At 35.6% G+C, this 13690-nt stretch overlaps 1 non-coding gene across 1 annotated transcript; it reads right to left on the minus strand.

Annotated features, from left to right (window-relative positions):
- Positions 1-13407: 13407 nt before the first annotated feature.
- Trnaa-ggc (transfer RNA alanine (anticodon GGC)) lies at positions 13408-13480 on the minus strand. Its single transcript has one exon. It is a non-coding gene; the product is annotated as a tRNA-Ala (tRNA).
- Between the last annotated feature and the right edge of the window lie 210 nt (positions 13481-13690).

Genomic DNA, 13690 nt, shown 5'->3' on the forward strand with positions numbered 1-13690 from the left:
ATAAAATTATACGCAAATTTAATTTCACTTCACAATTTAATCTAAGTTTATTACGTTGCAAATTAAATGTGACATCACAGAAATATTCCGTTACCAAAGGGAGTTCACACGACGTCTCGTAATTTAGCGCAAGGCGAAACTTCGGCACAATAAAGCACTGTGCTGCGACATTAATTGCGACTTATCGCAACACATGGAAGCGTCTAGCGGTGTACAGTGAGGGGAAAAATTTGCTGGCATCTTTTGATTTTCAGCTTGCAAAGTTTCGTTCAACCTAATTTTGTCTACAGCTGGACAAAGGCATCCCCACGGATTTGGGCAATATCGGTTACTTTGGTTCTCCTACGGATCTCCTGTTAGGTCTTTTGTCAGATCTAATTTAGCGTAGGGAAACTTCGGCACAGTAAAGCACTGTGCTGCAACATTAATTGCGACTTATCGCAACACATGGAAGCGTCTAGCGGTGTACAGTGAGGGGAAAAATTTGCTGGCATCTTTTGATTTTCAACTTGCAAATTTTCGTTTCATCAACCTTAGGTCGTCCACTGCTCAAAGTCCTCCCCACGATTTTCCAAAGCGACCAGTCCTGCGCTTCCCGTATCCAGGTGTTTTCTGCAACATTCATCAGATCATTGGTCCATCGAGTGGATAATACCACCTGCACTACGTTTTCTGGTCCGTAGTCGCCACTTGAGAACTTTTCTGCCCCAATATGGCCAAATTTTCCAAATCTGCGGACAATGTCTGTTAGTTTGGTTCTCATACGGATCTCCTCATAAGAACAGCTGAAAAAGTAAGGCTTAAATATTAACAAGATGCTTATACTTGATGACTGTACAAACATGCTCGTACCATCTTATTAAATAATAGCGTGTAATGGCTAGATTTTTTAACACTCTTGGTCATCATTTATCATCCGTTGTAATAATGTTTAATTGTAGTAGGTTAGATGTTACATTTTAATACTTTTTGATACATAATATTGAATCGGCTCGCCCTTGCCATGTGCTATTGAATTTGAAGATTTAATATAAAGGTAAGGTATGATTAAGGGATCATAACCTCACCGAAGGGTACATCTTAAATGTCTTAATAATTAAATCTAAAGTAAATTATTGCTTAAAACTCATCAACAGCATTAATGCCCAATGATTTATGCCATGTAAAACATAAAATAAGAGCTAATACATCAGCATCTGCTAAAGATTCGTCATTCATCACTCGCTAAGCCTCTCACATATTAACTGCCGCGCGGGAAAACATAAAGGCTACATAACGTACTGTGTGTACAAAACTTTCCGGAAAGTATCCGACTTCTGAATGAAAATTAAAAAAAGAAGAAATTAAACTTTGTGAAACAGTTAAAAAAGGAAAATATCAAAATATCTTTACTTTGAAGTAGAGAGTGTTAATAAAAACTTGTAAAGAGAAGACAATATTAAGGCCGAATTGCATCGCCTAACTTTAACTGTAAGAATAACGATAGCCAGTGTTTTGTATTGAGTTTGACAGATTTTTGACATTTCTTAAAGTTAAAGTAAGATGATGCAACCCAGCCCAAGATTATTAAAAAATATTTTATCTTTTAACTAGGCTCTCTTGTAAATTAACCTGATACAATTTGACTTACGAAGTCTTTATAATATATTTTTGCAAGTCTTTAATATTTTATTGAGACTTATACTGCGATGAAAAAAACAATTCTGTTACGTCTTCGCTTATCGCCATAAACACTCTTCAACAAACTTTAACAAAACTACAGTTAGAACATCTATTTCGTCTAGACATCGTCAAACTCTTCCCTATACTGTTGTAACTATAGTTACGAGTACAGCATTAACAGGAGTCGGATAAATTCCGGACATTCCCCGTTCATAATTCCTTACCGCCTCACTATAAATAAGTCCGCGAGACATTTGCATGCTTGGAAGCACAAAGAAGTCGATATCAGTAATTATGAATAGTTACAAGACACGATACGCCTGATTTATCGTGCCTTATGGTTGACTATAAATTTTAACGGGAACACTATTGTGTAAGACAACATTCGTCGTAATCTCTTTCGAAGGGATGGAGATTATGGTTGCGATAGCGACTGTGAGTTTGTTGTGTTTTGAAAAATATGTATGTAAATGAAGAATTAGAATAAAATTCTTTTATAACGTATTAAATCTAAACAATATTATTATAATAGGTAACTCTTTAAAGGCTTAACAATAAAAAATGTGCTCAATCGCTCTCTAACAAAGTAACTTGACATTGAGGCATTGTATAGAAAGTTAATGCGTTGTAATTTTTTTATTTGACTCTATAAGAAAATTTATTACTGATATTTAGCATTCAAGATTTATGCAGCATTGTATCCCAAAGCACAGAACAATAAAGTAATCATCTCAAAGTAAAAAGAGACAGTCATTATTTTGTTTTTAAATAAAATCCGTAGCTCTTATTAACAAACTATTTAGCGGCCGCCCACGACTTCGTACGCGTGGATCTCGTTTTACCCCCTTAGGGGTTAAAGGACAATGTTCGTTCTCCATACATTGTTCGCCTAAGAACCAACAATTTTGACATATTACTACCCGAAAGCGAAATAATACGATTCTGTGTGTAAGAACAATGATTCCTGATGGACACTTGCCATAAAATTAATGATTAAGAATATTAAATCACAGCGATTTTATAATATGTCGTTTATGACAACATGGCGTCTAATGTATTGTGTGAATGTATGAACACCGATTCGCGAAAAATGTTTTGTATTGTCGTCACGCCGAGTCGCAGCCAAATAGTATAAAATAATAGAACAAGTTTTAGAAATACAACTCGGCATTCCACTTTTATAATATGCCCACATATTGCACGTAAATAAACAACATGAATCGTAGGTTGTTTCCACCCTTGTCATCTGACACATGAAATAAACTCCTATTGTATTATAGATATCGAAGCCGAATCGTATATAATAATAGAATGGGTTTTGGAGATCACTCGGGGTTCCACTTTTATAAAATACCTACATATTGCATAAAAATAACACGAATCATGAGTTTTCTTTTCACCATTTACATCTGAGACGAGATAACAAACTCCTATCTCCATGACTACCGTCGTAGTCTATGCCAAAGACTACAATATTTTAAGCAAGAAGTTTCAAACCTTAGCGGCTACAGTAACCCCTGGGCCACATACATCATGATAACATTCGGTCGACACCGGAACGAAGTCTTGCGATTATGCAAAAAAGCACCGTATTCTAGTGCGGCTATATCACGTTCAACCGGGGTTTTAATTCGACTAAAGTCCTGACTAAAGACTGGAAGAAAATACGCCGCATTGTATGAGCACTTCGTGTTCGTTAAAGCGGCTTCAGATCTAGAGCCTACAAAGTTTTCTTTCCAATAATATCCGCAAGTAGCGCTGCATGATCTTTACAACAAAAACGGCAATAGTTATTAAGGTGCCAAAATTATATGATTACTTTGGCACGATATATACACGTTCGAAGATTTGTCATTTTCATTCATTTCATCATCATCATCATTTCAGCCACAGGACGTCCACTACTGAACATAGGCCTCCCCCAATGACTTCCACATCGCACGGTTGGTAGCGGCCTGCATCCAGCGCCTTCCCGCTACCTTTATCAGGTCGTCGGTCCACCTTGTGGTGGGTTGACATTGCAGAATATGACTTTTGATAGGTTCATCATAGAATTCGGCGGGGATATCCTCACGGAGGAAGTTCGAAAAAGGGCGGAACAAGATCTTATAATAATGCAAGGCCGAAGCTGTAACGCGCGTGCTCCTACGTGTAATCCGGCGAGTATACAATAAATAGTAATGTCTGGTAAATAGTGGTATAGCCTGACCAGGAACATAAAAACCCTGGCATAGAGGCGCGTCAATTGCATTTGATAGTGCAACACTGTGTACAGTCGTACCTGTGTTAAATTAATAGGCTAACTTTATGTATCAGGATATAGGATTACGGGCTAATTTTATATTTTCATAAATTAACGAAAAAATATTATTATAGGTAACCTAGTTTAAATAAATTAAATGAAACCATCCATCGAGCTAGTAGGATTTATTTTATTATTCATCAATAATCAAATTCAGAACTTGAATATTCAACTGCAATGTCTGCTCATGAACGCTTCAAACTCGGTACTTTTTTCCCAATTCCATAAAATTCAACACGAAAGTGACAAAAAAAATTAAAATAGGTAGTTGAAACAAACCACAGCTAATTTTCATAGTGGACTGTACCATACGATGAACATGTCAGTCAATTTAACAACCTTTGTCGGAAACATTATTCAATGAAAATATTGTCCGAACCCTTAGTATTTCTTTTCGACAAATACTTTAACACATTGTGAACCACTTTTCTTTCACGACTATAAAAAGATTTTAGCAATTTAATTCACAAAATCAATTGCGCACATTTAAAATAAAATTTGTTTACACTTTGACAGCAATAGACTGACATGCAAGGTGACATGACAATGAAGTTTTCAGTTACTGTTGCCATTAAAAGAAATTAGTACCATTAGTTTTCCGCAACATGGCGAGGGTTTTTATGTTCCTGGTCAGGCTATAATACCTATCGTTCGTTCGTTCGTTTCAGCCGAAAAGACGCCCACTGCTGGACAAAGGCCTCCCCCAAGGATTTCCACGAAGACCGATCCTGCACCGCTCGCATACAGGCACCTCCCGCGACCTTCACCAGATCGTCGGTCCACCTAGTGGGAGGCCTGCCCACGCTACGTCTTTCGGCTCGTGGTCGCCACTCAAGAACTTTCCTGCCCCAGCGGCCATCAGCTCTACGAGCTATGTGCCCCGCCCCGTCTATGTCTATATGCGCTACGATTACAGGGTATCATTTTGCATGCTCGCAAGACTTCACTCCGCTGCTGTCAAATCAATGTCGCATAATGTTATCGCAATGTGTGTGGCCCTTGGCCAAATCACAGAAGCCTATGCGAAGAAAGAGCACTTGAATGACAATGAAAATCAGGGTTACCATTTTATAAGATCTCCTCACTATTGAGGGTAACAAAGTAACATTAATAATCTAGCCATAATTACATTTATTACCTGTACGAGAAAGTAAAGCAACATGCGGTTTTATTTTAATTTGTAAAATATTTGTAACAGTTTGTTCTAAGTTTAGTTTTACAACAGTATTGCTGTTTCAGCTGTCACTGTGAAGCTTTGGGAAAATAAAAAAATAGAAAAAATATTAACATACATATTTATTTAAGTTTTTATGTTCATTATCATAATATGCCAATTTAAGTTACACTGTGTGACAGTCTTTGACACTAAACAAACTCTTCAGCTTAATAATACCTACCTACAGGGCGTTTTTATAGTTACTCTTGCTGATGAAACAAGAAGGGTTGATTCTACTACTGAAATACAACTACTTTTCATACAGGACCAATATCAAATTCTCAAAAAAAATTCACATCCTCGTGATGGTGATAATTTCTATGGAGAGGTTTTTTTTTTATATTCGGTCTCTTGGGATAAGTTATTCCATTTGAGCAGTAGAATTAATCCTTTTTATTTGATCACATATAAAAATAACACAAGTGTTTAGGAAAACTTCTTCTTTGGTATGGTATCACTACGGAGTTCTAATGGCGGCAACTCTGTATCACTGACTTGTAACTTTCAAACAGTATGAATAATAAGGGCACCACATTGGTTTTCTTTCTGAAAAAAGGCTTTCACTTTTAGTACTAACCCTTTAGCACTATTTCATTGAAATAAAAATACAATAAACGCACAGAAGACTGAAATTGAGTCAACTGACGTGACATTTATAATTTGTTGACATTATGACAGTTTGACAAGACTAGGGATTGAAAAAGTTTTAATTGAAAAAGTAAAATGACAATTTATTAAAACGATTCACAAGGATATAATCGATTAAAAATATTTATAAAATGTTCTGATACTTGCCTGTAGCGATTATCCAATCCTGGTTTCTACTGAAAAACTACCTCGTGGCAAGATTTTAATAAAATAATAAAATCTTTATTTTCTCTTTCACAATCTATAAAAGTTCATTTGGTCTATTATTATACATGTGCTATGAATGAGGGTTTTCGCGATTGAAAAATCCGCGAGATGCCAATACGTAGACGCGATCTGTCAATGTCATGTCAAAAATAACCAATCATGCAGCATTTGGACCTCACGTCTACGTATTGCCATCTGGTGGATTTTTCAATCGCGAAAACCCTCATTGGCATAGATTATGAGAGACTGGCAACTATACTAGGTTGATATATGTTTCTCTCACTTCAACTGGCATTGGATTCAACATCGGATTCTGACACTTTTACAGTATGATACCATGAATATCAGTTTATGGTCCTAATTATTTTTATTTTATTTACGACCTTCGACCAGTTGGACACTTTAGATAGCTTCTTGTAATAATGTCAATATCTTTTTAGCTTTTAACGCAAATCCAGTCTTCAAAGCAGTTTAATCGATTTATTTCATTTTCAAAATCGATATTTTATTGTCTATGATGGCCGCAGGAACATCACTATACATGGACTCCCAGCAATAAAGTACGGTAATGCCTCGTACAGATTTTATCGGCAAAAATTATGGAACTTGATAGGTTTTACACCATGCCACGCACCAAAACGTCCGGAAGTTGTAATAGTATTATAGAATAAACGTTAAAAGACTTATTTATTTAATTTTTCAATGCTTAAGTGTCCATTAGAATGAAAGGGTGCTTAATGTATTAAAAAAAATAGAAAATAATTATGATGGGTTAATGTTTTTGGGCGGTTTTTAGGCGGTTTCTGACAATGTCCTTTTGCAAAATCCCGTCTTAGTGAGCACATAAATACGTTCTAAAAGGAATCTCCATGCAAAATTTGAGACTCCTAGCAGAAACTACAAGTTTCTGAGATTTCGTGATGAGAGAGTGAGTGAGTCAGTCAATCAGTCAGTGACCTTTCGCTTATAAAGATGTAGAGCTCCTGCTCTAATCGACTAAATTATCTTTCGAATGTTTATAAAGTGATAGACATTGGAGATACATAATATGCCACCTGTTTTATTTAAGGACGGCTGATTGTAAACGCCATCGGCTGGTGTCGCGGCGTTTGACAAATAGGCGGATAATCCCAGATTATGTCCGGGTGTGGTTCTCTGATCGGTTCTAATATCGTTTGATCTGAATCTAGATTTTAATAATAAACTTATATTAAGTAATACAAGGAAGGAAATTTTCATACAACAGCTTACTTTTTTTTAGATCCCTTAACTTTTTACTAAAGCTATAAGTTGTGCTAAAATTTTTAATAAAAATTAACACACATAATATATTTGTTTTTCGATTATATCCTAAACTAATACTGCAGCAAGTGCATAATAAAAATAAGATAATGAAAGAATAATTACTAGCATACTTCATTTCAATCATTTGCTTCTGAACCAAAGAGATGGATACACAATGAAGGCAGGTATAGTAGTCCAACTTCGAAGTTGTCAAGATTTTTGTATAGTATTCGTATACAAAGTATAATTTCTCATTACTTTCTTAAATCCTATTATCATTTGTAAAAAATACAAGATTATGGTGTCAGACGCTCTGAGCCGTAGCCAGGCATGCCAAAGGTCATGAATTTCAGTTCCAGCTGACAAGGACTTTTCAAGTGAACAATTAGTTCACTGCGCCATTTGTCAATATTTTGCTTACTACATAAGCGTATACTGTAAAATATGCAGCCGCCAGCAAAATTAAATTGCACCGTATAAATGGGAATAAAAGAACATCTGATTGCTCTTGTGGCCGAGGGAATAATTGAAAAAATGTCCTTTGATTGTTGGGAGTGTAATATGATGGAGCTGGAGACTGTTATTACTGTCGGATGGTTCGAAGAAACCTTAGGGGTGATTGTTCTTAGGCACTGCTATTCCAGCTGTAGTATTAAGATTTTACTTAAGTTGAAAAATGGGAATGGGACGTAAAATTGGGATATACATACTTACTTAATCATGTCACAAATGTTTGTTAAATAAATGAAATGTAGCCTATTTTTTACAACAATAGAAACGTATTAGAATAGGATAAGTAACCCTTATTTGTGACCTTATTTTAATGTCAACAAGATAACTGGAAAAAATCACTCAAAAATCACAAAATTCCAACTCTTGCGCAACTATTACAAAAATTTTGCTATTAGGCTCGGTTTCCACAAATTCAAAGAGGAGCGGAGCAGGGCGGAGAGGTGTCGGGTCGTCAAATTTTTCTTTAGAATTTCGCGGCTCGGAGCGGAGAAGACGAGTGGAAATAATCTTATTGGTTATTCAAAACACTTCACCGCTCCGCTTCGGTGAAAACCGGGCCTTATACTCATTTATTATAGTCGCATGTTAACAATACCTTAGCACTAGAAGCATTATTTGCGTTTGATTTGAAACAAAGGGTATTCTATGAAAGCCACAATGCATATTCCAACATTCTTATTGCCAATGTACCAGAATCACCTGAACATCTTCTGCTGTACATTCCGCACACTCCCCGCATACTGATGCCCCAGATACTAGGAACTGTGCTGTCTTTTATTGTCCTCTTACAGAGACCATTTGCAACAATTAACAGTAGTTAGGCCTTAACGAACCAATTGTCTTCTCTGGATCCCTCAACGACTATAGCCTTTATTGTGTAAGTCGTAAAGCGAATTATAGCACTATTGGTGTTACTGTATACGAATACAGCGTTATCGGTAGGGTTGCCAACTCTTGAAAGGACCAACCCGGGAGAATTGTGGGGGGGGGGGGGCTTGCTCCATAGTTGCTCCATCATGCTGAATACGCGTTCGAATGAAGCATTAATAGAGACAGGACAGGAGACAGGAATGGAAAGAACAAACGTGACCATTTTTTTAAATTTAGGACAGGGATTTCTGTCTTTCGATTTCGTAAAGAAGTCAATTTTCTTCAATAAGATGTGGTTGCACCTCACGCAAAAGTCCAACCTCATCGTACAATTTGTCACTATCTATATCAATATTTAATAATTCCTGGAGTTTAGTAATGCTGGTCCATGTGATTGGTTCTTTTAAAGATAAAATTTATAAACAAGTACGAGCAGCAAAGGATGCATTAAATTTTTAGAAATACCGGAGAAAATATTGCTCTCCGGGAGGTCGGGAGGTTAACCATTATTTCCGGAGTCTCCCGGGCAATCCGGGAGGGTTGGGAACCCTAGTTATCGGTGTCTCCATCTGCATTTCAGATGTGGGGTTGATAAGATTAGTTTTCATTTAGCTATTGTGCAACGTTGGGTTATAACAATTTGAGGGTAGTAGTTGTTTGTGATTTTGATCAAAAACTTTTATTTTACTAACGAATACACAGTTGTGCAAATATTGATTACCTATTATAGTCCAAAATTTTGGCAACTTGGTGGTTGGTAAATTACGCTATATTATTGTTGAAATAACAACAAATCAACACAGTCTAAAAAATATAAGTAGAGTAATTTAATGTTCTTGTAAATGTTCGACGATTTGTTTGATGACATTTTTATGGTTCATCAACCTAAACAGGCGTAAGAGTTTAAAAATGAAGATCTGCAATGTTACATGTTTATGTAACATTGCAGATCTTCATTTTTAAACTCTTACGCCTACTCTACACATTATGTAGGTATTGGTCTTTTCTTTTCTCTTGCAATAATAAAATTGAAAGTAAATATAATATCAGCTGTAGAAGCGTAGAACTCAACGTTTGATTTGCCACATCATCTCAGACTTGTTATTCTTATTGGAAGGACATTTTACTCTCTCACCCACACTACTGTATTGATTTTGATGAAACTTTACAGTTGTATATTTACGAGTTTACTTCAGAATAACACATAACGTCGTTTAAGTTCTATCACCACGTAAGCAACTTTTCAGGAGATCGGACGAAAAGACGCGTCTTTCCATTCTCTATCGAATGACATCAAAATGGCAAAACCGCCAAAAATGACTTACGTGGTGATAGAACTTAAACAACGATAAGGCTCTAATTTATAAAGATACTGAGTTCATTGCCAAAATTATGACGATAAGTGTCAAGTAGGTCGATGTTTTTGTGACAAACAAAAGATAATATACCATACACTGATGAACATTATGTCCATTCTTGTATTCAGTTCCAATGTATCATAATTTGAAAGCATCGAAATGGCTTTATCGTCTACTCTTATAGCGCTCTTAGTCGTCCACGCGTCACCAGCTTAATAACGTTAATTAAACTCATTCGATCGTTAACCCATTTTAACTCTGACGGAAGAGTCATTTGTGAAATTGGTTCAAACATTTTGGTCTTTTGTCAGAACCCGTTGGGAATTTTATTAAGATTATGCTAAATGCTCTGTCGGCATTCAAAAACAACAGAAATAAATGACCCGACGAGTAAATCACGCATATAAAATTTAGAGGGCTTTAAAAAGTGACATGACATTAGACACACATTTAGGATGTACACAGGCACGAAATAAAGCAAATACCCCACAATAAGCGACTTTTACTTTTTAACTAAGTACATTTGTATATTATAGCTTAGATTGGTTGACAGTACATAATATTATTACTTAAAACTGGACGTTTTAAGAAGATCATATTTTGTAGAATACGCATTGTTGTACTTATTACAAGAGGCATGAACATTTTCATAAAATGGAAATATGTGATCTAGAATCTAGGTTCATATTTGCATAAGAGCATCTACGAATATACCAATTACTTTCTGTTTCTTATACGCATTATTACTTCAATTGCCGTGACAATATAAATCAATTGACAATAATATTATTATTATCGGCACAATAAAAGTTAAGAAGAATTAAGCCCTTGGTTTTGCTTTGCCTCACAGATACCTGACCTCACATGAACTAAGAGCAAAGAAGGCAAATCATAATTGCTGTGCTAATAGATAGTTATTTCGCAAAAGCCGTAAGTTATAAGATTCAACCTTTCTAGAGTACTTTAACACTTTGGAGGGGCTTTTGTGCCTAATGGGTTAAAAGAACCAAAGTGGACATTTTCTTTTGTAAATTATTTTAAAGGTCACCACCCTACCAAAAGGATTCCGTTGTATGTTGGCAAATATTTACTATAAATAAAAAATAAGTATTTTCAGTCAACGCCTACAGGCTATTGGAAATAAGCTCTCTCGTTATAATTTTGTGGATTTTTACAATCAATAACCCTTGACCTTATCAGGTTCGTATTGTTATAATGAATATTTACTTCCATCATCATTGTAATTTGTATGCCCTTTCCTTATTAGATTCTCAGTCAAATAATTTGTAGTATTTTCAGTCTTGTAAAATATATCTCTAGTCATTGACCCAATAATGATTTTTCTTACACTTGCCTTTCATATTTTATCTTTCCACTACGCATTGACTTGACACAAAATAAAACCTGTATTTTCTTTGAGTTGTCTCAAACGGGAAGCTTCATTGCGAGAAGAACTAAATTGTGCCGTTTAGATTTTGTATTTATTTTGTATGTTTGTATTGTACGGTCTGTCTATTAAACCATCAAGCACTTTAACACTATTCGATCAAGTTGCAAAATCTCTTCCACTCAACTTTTGCACCATAGGCCTAAAGGGCTGTTATTTGCCTTGCGTAAGACGGATAGTGTTCAGCAAAGAAAACGATTTAATGGAATATTCCTCGGTGGTCGACAACTCACTTAAGCGAAACCGGAGAGTTAACTGGATGGTTACGTGTTTACTCTGTAACCTAATACGACGGACAGAAGCTCCATAATGCTTTGTTCCAGTTTGTTCTATTTGTTTACAAGTCAAATAAGATTTTGCTTAAGACTTAGTGGGACGTGTAAACAAGTTTGCGAATTTGACGGCAAGTTAAATGTGAAGATAATGTTAATGGCATTCGAATATAAGTTGAGATAGATACTCAAATAAAATAACAGTTTTTTTAATCTATGATGGGTCTATAATTTAATTATAAAGCAGTTGGAAGATTGCATTCCTAATATTGCAATAAATAAGTTTCTAATGTCCCATAATCAAGTTTAAATTGTTTTCATTGAATGTGAGGCCACGCGACTAGGCGCATTAGTGATAACCAGAGACACATAAATAACTTTTTCTATTAGATTTCCTATTCACTAATCTCCTATGCGAGCTGTTATCTTTAGTGGCATAAATTATTCAGCTTAAATAAACTGCCCCACGCGGGTTTGAGGAATAATTTTATGCCTATCCGGATTATTTTCTTTTTATCTGAACCCCGCGTAACCGGGTTCCCGGGTCAGAAATCACATGGTTATTGAATTATCATTTGAATATGATATATAGGGTGATACGAAATCCGGGGTGTGAACAATTGCTGTAAAATTGTTGAGGGGCTTTTGATTAGATAATAATTTGAGTTATGGCTTTTGATTTACTATCAAGTGCACGTCTCGCCTATTAGACGTATTTTTTTTGTTTCCGTCGGGGATTTAGTAAGCACTGTCAGCTCACCTCCCGTCATCCTTGGGATTAAAATAGATTTTTTGTTGCTCCATCAGCAGAAGCAATTTGTCTTTAAATACCTCGTCGCGGTAGGCGCATCCCAGCTGCAAAGTTTCAGAAGGGTCTGCTTTAAAACAATTAAAATATCTTGCTAATGGAGTAAACGGAATTTCGAGTATGCTAATGAACATATCGCCGTCTTGTTCTTCATTTGCCGGCTTTAAGACTAGACAAAAAGTGTCATCAATTTAAAGTTAGTCAGCCAACTGTCGTCCGTCATTTCCTCGTTAAGAATTTTGCGTGCGCTCAGCGCTTATTAATCATTGGGTAATAAATTTTCCATCGAAACACCGTGCGGGGAAATAAATGACCGTAATTGTTTAATATTGAAAGAGGATTTTATAAATATGGCAAGATTTATAAGTGCACCGTGTGATGAAAAGAGCGTGCAATAAATTATTGAGTGGAATCAACCTGCAGATTATTATTACTTTACTTGTATTTTATTAAAGGCTGATTTACACGTGTTAAGTAGATAAGTAGGTAATTCAATTGCTAACTAAATTGGGCTTGTCACTTGACATGTTTTGACAAGCTGTTTCATAGTAAACAAGAGCTTGACGTTTGGAATAAAGTTAAAATTTAGTTACAATGCAATTTGATCAAGTAAAATTAAGTTAAAAATTTAGTTACCTACTTAACTACTTAATACGTGTAAACCAGCCATAATAGAGTGGAATTGTAATGTACTCTTTGTCTACTTAAAGTACACCCAATTTACATCAGACTATTCATTAGTTTCTAAAATAACCCCTTTTACAGTGCTTGACTCATATACCTATCTAATTTTTAAATAAACAACTTGAAAAAATCGAACTGCCTAAGGCGGGAATCGAACCCACGACCTTTCGCTTGCCGGGCGACTGCTCTTCCAACTGAGCTACTTAGACACTGGATGACCCGTCGAAATTTTCATTATTTTATATCTAAAATGATGTTTAAAACTATTTCATTATTTTGGCAACATTCATATTCCTAAACCAAACAGCCTGTAAAAGCAAATGAAAAGATTAACCTTGTAAATATGCGAGTAGGTGTAGGTTGAAACGAAATTCACAAATATAACAAGATCCTAAAATTTTATGAAAAGGTCCAACGAA

The sequence above is a fragment of the Ostrinia nubilalis genome, chromosome 11, assembly GCF_963855985.1.
Source record: "Ostrinia nubilalis chromosome 11, ilOstNubi1.1, whole genome shotgun sequence".
Lineage (NCBI taxonomy): Eukaryota > Metazoa > Arthropoda > Insecta > Lepidoptera > Crambidae > Ostrinia > Ostrinia nubilalis.